The sequence below is a fragment of the Sorex fumeus genome, unplaced genomic scaffold (assembly GCF_029834395.1).
Source record: "Sorex fumeus unplaced genomic scaffold, SorFum_2.1 ptg000265l, whole genome shotgun sequence".
NCBI lineage: Eukaryota > Metazoa > Chordata > Mammalia > Eulipotyphla > Soricidae > Sorex > Sorex fumeus.
Genome location: NW_026606322.1, coordinates 19,526,829 through 19,539,865, shown reverse-complemented (window position 1 = coordinate 19,539,865; position 13,037 = coordinate 19,526,829). Strand labels below are relative to the sequence as shown.

The 13,037-nt window shown below is 36.2% G+C and overlaps 1 protein-coding gene across 1 annotated transcript in view; it reads right to left on the bottom strand.

Annotated features, from left to right (window-relative positions):
- The window catches only part of CBLB (Cbl proto-oncogene B), a 224,038-nt gene that overhangs the window by 49,287 nt on the left and 161,714 nt on the right, over window positions 1–13,037 (bottom strand). The gene's annotated exons all lie outside the window — the stretch shown is intronic.

The window sequence follows — 13,037 nt, the reverse complement described above, 5'->3', positions numbered from 1 at the left end:
AGTATAAGTAAAAAACTAATACAATGCTTCATATCTCAGCTCTTAAATTCTTAAAGGTATTAAAATTTTATGACATTAAAATTAATCAGCTCAACTGAAAGAACAGGTCTGCCCTTTATTTTCTATGCTGAAAATTAAAGAAAGAGTTGATTTGCTATAGATCTTCATTATCTCTTATTTAAAATCTGTCTCCATGTATGATTTTAATTGCCTTTTAAAAAACTCCAAACTGTAGAATATAATATTTTCTCTGGACAGGTAGTCATTAGGTTCAAGAGCTACCTCTGAAATTAAGATATAAAAGGTCATGGACAGTTATTTAGGCTCTGGATATTTACAGACAGTTCCTGTACCTCCACCCATCATTAGATCTAATCCCCATCATAAGTCACTTAGCATATTTATCTTTCTTTAGAAGTGATAGAAGTGATAAGCTCTTAAAAAAATGCCTGTCTTCAACAAATCACACCTTGATTAATATTTAAATTATAGCAGCTCTTTAAAATGCCTGTGTTGATCGAAACAACAAATACAAACCTAAGTCTAAGAATTGTGCTGTCATAACTGACGGATCTGTCCACTTCTCCTGACCACCATCTCCATTGTAAAATGACAGTATATAAAACATACTAGGTCGAAGAATAGGAAAGTACATTAAAAATCCTAAACATGGGGCTGCAGAGATAGTAAGGGAGATAAGGCAAACCCAGGTTTCTGTGGTCCAGTTTGCACATGGTTAGCTTAGGTTGGGTCTCTGGCAACACATATGGTACCCTGAGCACACAGTCAGGAGTAAGCCCTGGGCACTAGTTGGTGTGACCGCCAAACCAATAAACCATAAACAAGTAAGTAGAAACTCTTAAGAACAATAAAGTATTTGTTGATAGTGATATACTTGACTGGAACATGTGAATTTCAAATGTGATTAACTATGGATAATAAAGCTCATATGTCAAACAGCTAACTATAAATAGTAAGAATTTTTCTTTCAATAAGCACATAAATATATTACTACCTCAAATTTATATTCTTGCATGTAATATTTAAATTACAGCAGCTCTTTAAAATGTCTGTCTTGAACAAATTATGTATGATATGCAGATTATAAATTAAGGTTAATCTATTCCATAGATATTTATTTTACAAGGCAATAAAATGAAATAAAATCAGATCAAATAAAGCTGTCATAAAATATTTAACTTTTCTATGCCTGACATATAGATAGGCATAGTGACTATTCTGACACAGTAGAGAAAGAACGCTATTTAGTTTGGGTCTAATGTTCCCAGGCAAAATTTGCCAATCTTCACTACCACAAAAATTCTATTAGAAATATCTTTATAAAATATTTTCTTTTTTTATTCCTTCATTTGCTCTAGATATTTCCCCTCATTATTCAGTCTAAACAAAACAATAACAAAATTAAATATTCAAATAATTTTCAAAAGGCCTTAAAGTGGCTTCAAACAGATATGCCTCTTGAATTATTTGCTCTCATTAACACTGACCACTAACACAAGATTCTACAACAGAATAGAAATTTAATTTTTCATCTTGATCTAGAAAGTATTTTGATGTCAAAATAACCAAAAGACAAGACAGGTAGGTCAGAACACAGCAGAAAATCCCCCACCCCACTTGACTCTTATCTAGCTGGAAAAATATAGCACAGTGGTAGGGCATTTGCCTTGTGCGCAGCCAGCCTGACTGAGCCGGGTTCAATTCCTCCGCCCCTCTTGGAGAGCCCAGCAAGCTACCAAGAGTATCTTACCTGCACGGCAAAACCTGGCAAGCTACCCGTGATGTATTCAATATGCCAAACACAGTGTCAACAAGTCTCAAAATGGAGATGTTACTGGGCCCACTCAAGCAAATCGATGAACCATGGGAGGACAGTGTTACAGTGTTATATCCCACAGGTCAGTGAGGGAAAAATGCATTTAATAATATGTATGTAGAATAAATAGTGTACTAAATTCTCCAAAAAAACTAGGAAGGGTCTGAGTTCTTTGTTATAGAACCTGAGGCAAAAAGCAAAGGAGAAGGAGTTTTCACATATCTTGGTAGTAGGAAATGGGGGATGGGTCCTTCACTGAGTGAAGAGATGGATTTCTCAGACTGAATATGTTCACAGATACTTCCACTGGGTAGATATATATTTTAGGTCATATTTTAGAGTAGCAGTGATTACTTCTTTCATCAGCAAAGGGTTAAAGGACTGAAATGGGGCAAGAACTTCCTCCAACTTCAAGGGCCTTCATTATCTTTAAATTAGCACCATCAACAGTTTCTTCCACAGCTCCCAGAGACTCCTGGGCTTTGGTCAGTGGTCCCATAAGGTCCCCTTAGCGATTCAGGGTATGATCTTCTTCCCCATCTCCACTGCAATCTGAAAACTGAGTTGAAAATAGCCCCCAATATTTTGGATTTGGATCAAAAACCAAGACCAAATCACAATAAAAACTGAAAATTACAGAAATAAAAATATTTGGCAAACAAATTCAATAGGCCATTAGCAATGGCCTAATCATCTACAATTTTCAAACTACTCTAGATTGGTTAATAAAATAATAGAGATCAGTCAACATTAGGCATTCTTCATGAATATAATTTTGAAGGGTAAATTATACAAATACAGCAATAGTTATGTGACTTTTCTATGAAATATTATGATAGTCTCAATATTAGTTGTAAAACAGTGTCACAGAAAAGTATTTGACCATAAACTTAAAGAAAAACTTAATAGGAGCTTTCCTAGTGGTACTTGCATCCCAGATCACACATGCCCCACCATGCAGACTGAAACTTTCCATGCTTGGTCTGATGATGTTGGGGACATACATGTCCACTAGCTGGTGTCTGCCAGCAAGGCATGTAATGCCAGGGACACACCAGGAGGACGCAGGGACTATGTTCTACCACTCTGAGGAATGTCCTTGCCCCACATTTTAGTTTTTAGGAAAGGCCATTAAATATTTTCATGTATAGGGTAATAGACTCAACTAGGTCACAATTTACGAGCATTCATAAACCCTCTCCAGATGGTAAAACAAATTTATTCTCCAAGCAGTCATGTGTGATAATAACTACTGCATAAAACTCAAAAGCACAGAATATTTAAAATTTTATTTTTAATTGTGATACTTCACTGGTATTTTGGTGGTCTTACTTGATGTTCAAGTTTGCACTTCATTCATAAACAATTAAAACAAAAATTTTTAAAAATATTTCCCCAGATGTTTGTCTTACTAGGGTGAGAATCTTTTTATGTTCTGTCCTATTATCCATTGTATTCTAGTATTTTCCCTTATTGGTTCAAGATTCTGTTTATTATGATTGTTCTAATACTTTTCTCAAATTTTCTGGTATTTTTAATGGTTGAGATTTACCTCAGTTTTTCTGCTTTTAATCTTCAAATAAACAATTTAAATCTAATTAGCATGATAAAAAGCACATTAATGAGGGGACTCTTTGAAAGATCACATCCCTTTTGCTTCTGCCTTAAATTGAATTTCTCTCTGTCACTCACTTTTAAAATAAATCTATTCTATTAAGGTAGAACAAAGAAATGGAAAGCTATGAAAAATTAATAAGGAAATTATAGGAAGCAGAACATATAGCTCCTTTCAAAAACAAAAAGCTTCTTGATTCTTGTGTGGATTAACATACCATCACATTTGTTTAACCATTTTTCCTACGTTCTTTAATACTTGTAGTTAATGAGCACAACTTTCACAAATAATGCACTCCAGAGATGGAAAGACCACATTCACTCAAGTTTTCAAGCCCTTTGCCTTCATAAGATGATGACTACTGTTCTTCATTTCCCAGAGAAATCAGAGTTCTTTAGCAATTAGAATAGGATGCTAATGCCTACCAAAGGAAGAGAAAAAAAAAATCTAATTTGCAATTTCAACTGAGAATCCTGAAAGAAAAGGCCCAAGAATTGGCTACTTTATTTCTGACAAAAAGCCATCTCAGCAAGCTCTGCAATTATCAATAATAATTGGAGACTTGTTCTCTTTTAGTCACTCTTCATTTTATCCACACCTTTTAAAGGGTGATTTTATAAAAGCTTTAATAGGATCCATTATTATGTAAATGGAAAAACATTTAGTAAGAAACTTCAAACCCAGCCAGTCTATTAGAAAAAACGGGACAAGAGAAAACCTCTTCAATTACTAATAAGATGAGAATCCCGACAATCCCACAGATAATCAAAGACAATTTTAAAAAGTTTCTAACAAGATCTTTACTTAATGAACTTTCATATTGAAATAAGGTAGATGTACATATTATAAGGATAATATGAAGGGCTTTTAGAGGATTACCATTTTCTCAAAATACATGAAAATTAAAGAGCATTGATCAACTTTTAAAGAGCACTGATAAAACTTTCAGGACATAAAATAGAATATTTTAATTGTGCTTTCCTTGCTACTAACTATTCTCTTGGTTCGGTTTGTCTTTCCTCACAGCAATTATAAACATATCAAAGCTGAAAGTATTTAAAATAATCGCCCATTCAGAAGATATTACAGAAACATTTATGTACACACCTAGATATATAACATATAATTTCTATCAATGGTATTATTATTTTCTACTCTGAAATATCTATTCTTTTTTAGATAATAAACTAAAGCTTTATGGTGAATGTAGTATTAGAGCAAGACAATAATTTTCTGCCTCTCCAATATTATATCTCCACAAGAATCAACCTATAGGGACTTAGAGAGAAACTCACATAAAAAAAGAAACTTCCAAGACTTGATTCAAAGCAATTTAATAAAAATCCCAGCAAGTTATTTGTGGACACTAACGAACTGGTCCAAAAATTTATAGAGACAAAAGAGCCAAATAATTCTAACAGTATTCAAAGAAATCAACAAAGTTCTAAGACTACCTGAATTCAAGAGTGTCTATAAAACAGCAGTAATAGGAAGAACAGAAGGAAGGAAGGAAGGAAGGAAGGAAGGAAGGAAGGAAGGGAAGGGAAGGGAAGGGTAGAAGGGTGGGCTAGTAAGAGGGGGGAAAGAGTGAGACAAAAGAAATAGCCTCATATTTAAAAAAAGAATCAACTTGGACAAAGAAGTAAAGGTAAATATAATAAAACAATATAAATCTTTTCAATAAACTGATCAAAATGTCTGGATATCTACAAAGAAATCTAAGCATAGAACTTAAATATTTTTTAAAAAATAAATCAAAATAGATCATCACAATCCTAAATATAAAATTTAAAAAATCATAAAATTAGAATACATAGGAGGAATGTACATGGGTTGGTGATCACCTTTACTTGAATGTGTGTGGGTGCGTGTGTGCATACCGATGGAAATGACCAGCTCTGTGTTCAGGAGATCAATTGGCACCAGGGCTCAATCGCAGGCTTGCTGCATAGAGAAGCAGACACTCTAGCCTACTGAGTTTTCTCTAAAACAAAATACAAAACATGAAGGCATAGTCCACAAAAGAAATAACTGACAAGATAAACACTATTAAATTTTTAAAATGTCAGCTTTTTGATATACTGCCATATGAAGATAAAAAAGAAAAGCCACAGGCTAGAAAAAAATATTAGGAAAAGACCCTAATAAAGGATTGTTACCTAAAATACGTAAATGCATCACATTCAACATAAAAAAACACTAAGTTTTAAACTGTACCACAGATTTAAAGATATCACACCATGCTGGCAAATAAGATGATATGAGAAAATATAATACACCTTATATCATCAAGGAAGTATAAATCAAAACAATGAGATATCATGATGCCATAATATATGTTTCTGAATATAAAATCCAGAGCACTGACACCACAACATGTTGGCAAGGATATGAAGTAATAAGAACACTACACATTTCTGGCAGAAAAAAACATATAGTCACATTGGAAGAAAAATTTGGCTAATTTTTCTTTTTTAGGGGCTATACCCGGCAATGCTCAGGGTTACTTTAGGCTCCACTCTCAGAAATTATTCCCAGGACAATATGGGATACTGTTGAACCCAGGTTGGCCATGTGCAAGGCAAACACCCTACCCACTGTATTTTTATATTAGCCCCCAGATTTGGCCTTTGAAAAAAAAAACAGAACTAAATATACACTTACCAAAATATAGCAAAAAGCGCTCCTTGATATATATCCTAAGAAACTGGAAACTTAAGTTCTTATAAATTCTGCACTGATGTTTATAACTGCTTTTTCCCCCACAACTATCAAAAACTTAGATGCAACTGAGATACCCTTCAGAGGGTGAATGAATAAATGAAGTGTGGTAGACCTATAAAATGGAACATGATTCTGCAATAAAAAGAAATGAGCCATGTCAACCCATGAAAAGATGCAAGCCATGAAGAATCTAAATTGTGTCTACTTAAGTAAAAGAAACTCAACTGAGAAAGCTGCCTAGTCTATGACCCCCGCAACAGGATATTCTTAAAATTATACACCATGACTGCAATGGGGGCTAGAGTGTGGGTAGCGGGTGCAGAAACTTTAAGTTGAACATTCAATAGAGGATCTTTGGGAAAATGAAAATGCTCTTCATCCTATAATGGTGGCACCATACAATGGTCCAAAATCAGAGTGTAGAGCAGTATGAGTGAATGTTTATGTAAACCAGGGACTCTGACTGCTATTGGTCATCAATGAGGGGTTATCAATTATGAGGAGTGCATTACTTTCTTGGGAGTTTGATAATGGGGGAGGTTATCTGTTTGTGACAACAGAAGAACTGTGGGCTATCACTAATTTGCTTTCACTTTTGCTGTGAATGTAAGACTGTTCTAAGTTTTAACACATAGGAATTAAACAAAACCATCCAAAAATTATTTCTAGGGGCCAGAGAAACAGAACAAATTTCTTAATAAACTTCTGAGTTGATGCCTTGATTGCACGAACCCCAGATTTGATCACAAGTGATGCAGGATCCCTTATCACCACTAACAGTGAACCTTAAGCACAGAGACAGGTGTGGCCCCCAAAGCCAAACAAAAGTATTCTAAAGAAGGGAAGGAATGATGCCCCAGCTCTCCTTGTAAAACAGTAAGTAGGCATCTTACTAAAACCATGTTTGATTTGTGTAAAATGAAGTTCACTACTTTTAATCCTTATTATTAATATTTTACCAGAAACATGGACATTTTAGTACACATTTTACTACAAAATACTAGTAATAAAGAAACTGAAAACTGCTAGAAATTTATATAAAATACCTGGAGTAATAAGAGTTGTTTTTATTATTTGACATAGATTGGTAAATAAAATTGCCAAGTCTATTTAAGAGCAAATATGTCATAGAGAATTATGCAGGAAAATACTAATAATGAGTTCAGTAGAGCAGGATTCCAAGAATATTAATACTTTGTAAGCTACCGAGAGTATCCCGCCCGCACGGCAGAGCCTGGCAAATTATCCCTGGTGTATTTGATATGCCAAAAACAGTAACAAGAAGTCTCACAATGGAGATGTTAATGGTGCCCACTCAAGCAAATCGATGAACAATGGGATTTTGATTTGCTACAGTGATACAAATATATATAATTTAATATTAATATCTTAACATTGGGCTGGAGCAATAATACAGCAGGTAGGGCCTTTGCCTTGAACCCAACCGACACGGATTCAATTCCTTCACCCCTTTCGGAGAGCCTGCAAGCTATGAGAGTATCTCGCCAGCATGGCAAAGCCTGGCAAGCTACCCGTGACGTATATGATATGCTGAAAACAGTAAGAACAAGTCTCACAGTTTGTTGTGAGACGTTATTGGTACCCACTTGAGCAAATCGATGAACAACTGGAGGACAGTGCTACAGTGCTACAATGCTTAACATTGCTGTTTGCGTTGTTTTACTTATGTTATCTCATTTAATCTCAACCTTAAAAAGGTAGGGTTTCAGAGTAATCAATATGAGGCATGTAGAATCAAATAACTAAAATTTGAACCCAGAAAGCTGGCTCCAGATCCAGAACTGTATTTAAAAACAGTGGCGACATTGATATTTCTCTAAGAAGAAAGCCTTCTCAATAGTGAATTGTCTGCTGGGCACTATGGAAAGTTCTGAGAAATCCAAGAGCCAGATCTGTCCTCTGCTCTCCAGGAACGTGCATTCTATCTCAGCAATCCAATCTGAAACTGAGAATGGAAGTGCTTGTTCTCCTAACTACTACAAACTGGAACCTGTTTTTGGACGAAAGAGTAACAATGTCTTCAAGGTTCTCAGGAACATTATTGAGCACCAAGACTGAGACTCTTTTCCTCTTAATCATTTACTAACAAGAAGGAAAAAAATGCTACTATTATGTATGAGAGATTTTATTTACAATGCAAATAAAGAATGGGAGAGGACAAACCTGTGCTTCTGGGTGACTTCCTATCTTCCATGATTCTGAGAGAAGGGAGGGAAGGGAGAACTACAGTTACTCTGGGCCTGATCTTCTTTATAGGCTGCTGTGGAGCATATTTTTCTAGCGTTCAGCTATTTCTCCTAAACCCTCTCATTCATTATGTTAATCAAAGTCACCACACAGTTCTAAATACTTTCAGGTGGTAAAAATAAGCGTGGTTAGGAGCTATATTCTGAATTTAAAATGTCTGGTTATTCATGTATTTCATTTGTAATGTAGCACTGCACTGTCCTCCCGTTGTGCATCGATTTGCTCTAGTGGGCCCAGTAACGTCTCCATTGTGAGACTTTGTTGTTACTGTGTTTAGCATTATATGTCACGGTTAGAAGGGGCAGAGGAATCGATCTCGGGTCAGCTGGGCCGGCCGTGTGCAAGGCAAATGCCCTACCGCTCTGCTATTGCTCCAGTCCTGTAATGTAATTTTGTTATTTACTGCTTAGTATGGACTTTGTCCTGTAGTTACAAACTAAGTCACATTAAATGCAACAATTTCCTAAAAACACTGGAAAAAGTTCTAAACTGGATAACCATTCTCTTTCATCAGGATCAGGAATTTTACAAGTTCTTCATACTTATAAGGAAAGCTAAAAGTTCAATGATATGTTCAGCTATTATTTAGCAATACATGCTATAGTTGATGATAATATTAGACAGCAAAGGCAGCAAATAAGAAAAGTCAAAGGTATAACCTCTAGCCATACTTGATTTTGTTCTTCCGCGGTCATTAAGATTTATATACCTTATGGTTCGTTTTTGGTTTTATTGGTTTATGGACCACCCCTGGTGCTGGTTGGCTACTTCTCAGGGTTCTGTATTTGCGTGTCTCTCCTGGCAGTGTTTGGGGGACTCTGTGAGTGGTAGGGATCAAACCTGAGCCTCACACATTCAAGGCAAGCACTGAGAATATTGTACTCTATTTTCAATTCCTGATTTTTATATACTGTTTTAAAAATATATGCTTCAGGGGGCTGGAGCAATAGCACAGCAGGTAGGGCATTTGCCTTGTGCGCAGCTGACCTAGGTTCGATTCCCAGCATCCCATATGGTCCCCTGAGCACCGCCAGGAGTAATTCCTGAGTGCATGAACCAGGAGTAACTCCTGTGCATCGCCGGATGTGACCCAAAAAGCAAGAAAAAAAAAAGAAAAAAATATATATGCTTAAGAACCAAGGTACTTATGTCAGCTCATAATTAGGTCAGTCTGTATATAAAATAATTCTATTTTGTACACACAACTTCATTTTCTTTATAATTAAGTATATTTGGAGAATATTATGTCAACACAACCACTAAGGAACATCATGTTAAGACTCATCACGCTACATCTCTAGCAGAATGAAACAAAACTCTGACTAGCAACAAACATCTTTCCTTAGCTTTGATCTGAGTGAAGTCAGAAAGTTGCAAAATATTAAGTCCCCACCCTTAAAGAACATGTGAGTTTGGTGAAATACAAAATTCACAATCTGTTTGATTGGAGGCAGAGGAGTGCACACAAAACCATTTTAATTGGAATTATGGTTCCTCTGCTTTTAGCACCGTAGCACTGTAGTCCCATTCTTCATTGATTTGCTCGAGCGGGCACCAGTAACATCTCAATTGTGACACTTGTTACTGTTTTTGGTATTTCAAATACAACAGGGGGAGCTTGCCAACCTCTGCTGTGCAGGTGGAATACTCTTGGTAGCCTGCCAGGCTCTCTGAGAGGGATGGAGGAATTGAACCCGGGTTGGCCGAGTGCAAGGCAAACACCCTTCCTGCTGTGCTATCACTCCACCCTGTCTGCTTTTGCAATTTTTAAAAATTTATTTATTTAGAATATCCATCCCTCCAACAGTGCCCATTTCCTAGCATCACGGATCCCAGTATCCCTCCCACCCATAGCCCGCCCCCCAGCACCATCTTATAGCACACAGCAACAAAGAAAAAAAACGCTGGAGGCCCCACAGCTCCTGGAGAATGTTCCAGGTCCCAAACAGAGCCTCTCTGCTTTTAAGGACAAATAATTACAAATTCTTTAATTTCTCCACAATCTTTCATAGGCAAGTCTAGAAACAATGATTAGTAAAAACATTTATTAAAAGACACCACTGAGTGCCAAATAAATGACTGAAATGGGACCTTAGGGATAATACTGACAAGCATCATTCTCTCCCCATTTTTTTTTCCAGGAAACCAACGATGAGAGGGATGCAAAAATTCCCCAGCTCCCTTGACAGAAAGCTCACTGCCTGCCAGAGTGAACAAAACATGCATGGTCTTGAGCCTGGGGAAAAGGATCTCTGAAAACCATGGAAGTCACTTTTGAATAGCCTGATGTTCACTCTAAATTACTCGTGATTCCTCTGCATTGTCAGGGCTGTGGCTGAAACAAGCTTCAACTTAATTCAGTGCAAAACAAGCCATTACAGTAACTTTCCCCATACCCAGATAGGGTAAATTCACCCTCCCCCTGCTTCTTCCCAACACCTCTGAAAGCAGGAAGGCATACAAAGTTTTAGAAAGAATTATTAAGGCTCAACTCCTTTTCACTGATATGGATCACTGAAAGAAGAATGACCAATAAGTAAAGCAAATTATAATGCCTTTTCCTAGCAGAATAACATGTCCAGGTCAGTCACTTGAACTATATGTGCTGTGCTACACTTCTCTAATACTTTCTGTCATTCCTACCACCGGTGCATTCAGTACTTATTTTTTAATTGCTTTATTATGCTCTAGATTTAGGGTCTGTAAATATTTTCTTGAAAGGGTGAAACTAAGTATTTTTGACTTTTCAAAAATCAAGGTAATTATGTAGGTATTTATAATGTTGTGTAAATATACTATACTTTAAAATATAAAGTAATTCCTATCTCACCAAAAAACAAAATTAGACACAGCTTGCTGATTCACTTCGGATTATTACACTGAAAGACCCAGAGCAAGTTAAAAACCACAGGCATTTAAATGAAATGTTTTTGTATTAAGACCTTAATACCTTTCAATATGAATCTGCAGGACTGGGACCCAAGAGAAAGCATATGGGTTAAGGCACCTACTTTGCATGAAGCTGCTTGTTCAATTCCCTGGCACCTTGTATGGACCCCTAAGAATGCCAAGGTTCATTTCTGACTATAGAGCCAATAGTTGGCGCTGAGTAGCTTTTGGTGTGGCTCCGAAATCTAACCAAAATATATCTTCGAGATCTTCAGAATTGAACTACTAACATTTTGGTCCAGTAGTGGAAAACAGGTATTTCTATTGTATCTTTCTATAATATCTATTTCAATACCTGTGATGCAAGGGTTGGAAGTTTTTTCTGCCAAGGGTAATTTGGATATTTATAGCATTTGAGGTCCAAACAATAAGATTGATGGGCTGCAAGCAGCCAGCAAGGAGCACAAGTGCCTTTTCCCTCATGTACCAGGGCAACACCATATGATTTAGTAGGTCATATACAGATGGGTATTACCCACCCCTGCTATGGTAAATGAACTTCATATAGTCTAATCTGTTAAGTATCAGACAAAAGTGCTTACTAAGAACTTAAAATATATCAAGTGTGACTGTAGAACTAAATTTTAAAACTTCATTAAATTTTAATGAAATCTAATTTACATTTAAAGACTCACTTCTGACTAGTGTATGGATGGACCTATTTAATAGTAAAAATATCAATTAACAAGAACCTTATTGAATTTGTTTATATATCTGGCAAGTCATTATGTTTAACATAAATATTTGCATTGGTTATATCAACAGAACACAGTTTATATTTGTCTTTAAATTCAGGTTAAAAACTCACTGGGAGTAACTTTTCATGTGCGCAATATATTATAGATATGAAAAAAGACCTTCAAATTATAGGTAGATATTCCTCAGCAAACAACGTTTTGCATGTTCTCAAGAAAGGCAACAATGGTAGATAATGGCTCTCAACTAGACTTTTAAAATGAAAGACATAAGAACCAATGAACAATTCTGTTATAGAATGACAATGGGATCATTAGCAAATTACTTTTCTTTTCTCTTCAATGGGTTTTGACTGAGTAACACAGGATAACAAATGTAGCTTCTTCCGTGGGCAGATATTATGATCAAATGTGTTGAATGATGAAAAAAACTAGGGCAGTGCCAGGTCACTGAAATCATAAATGATATAATTTTATTAGATATTAATTAAAATTATAATTTATGATAGCACAGCGGTAGGGCATTTGCCTTGCATGCAGCCAACATGGCCGACCCAAGTTCCTCTGCCCCGCTCGGAGAGCCCGGCAAGCTACCGAGAGTATCTCGCCCGCACGGCAGAGCCTGGCAAGCTACCTGTGATGTATTCAATATGCCAAACACAGTAACAACAAAGTCTCCAATGGAGATGTTACTGGGCCCGCTCGAGCAAATCGATGAACAACGGGAGGACAGTATTAATAAATATCACAGGGCACAGTCCATAATCTGACTCAGTAGCTATGTTTTTATAACTCTGAATGTGAAGGACTTCAATATGAGTTGTTACATATATGACATAAAAACATAAAACTTTGAATTTTGGCTCAGAAAACTAATTAACACAGCCAAATCACATGACTAGTCTGAGTTTTATGTCTTTCTTAACAAATGAGAACACTGCCTATCTCT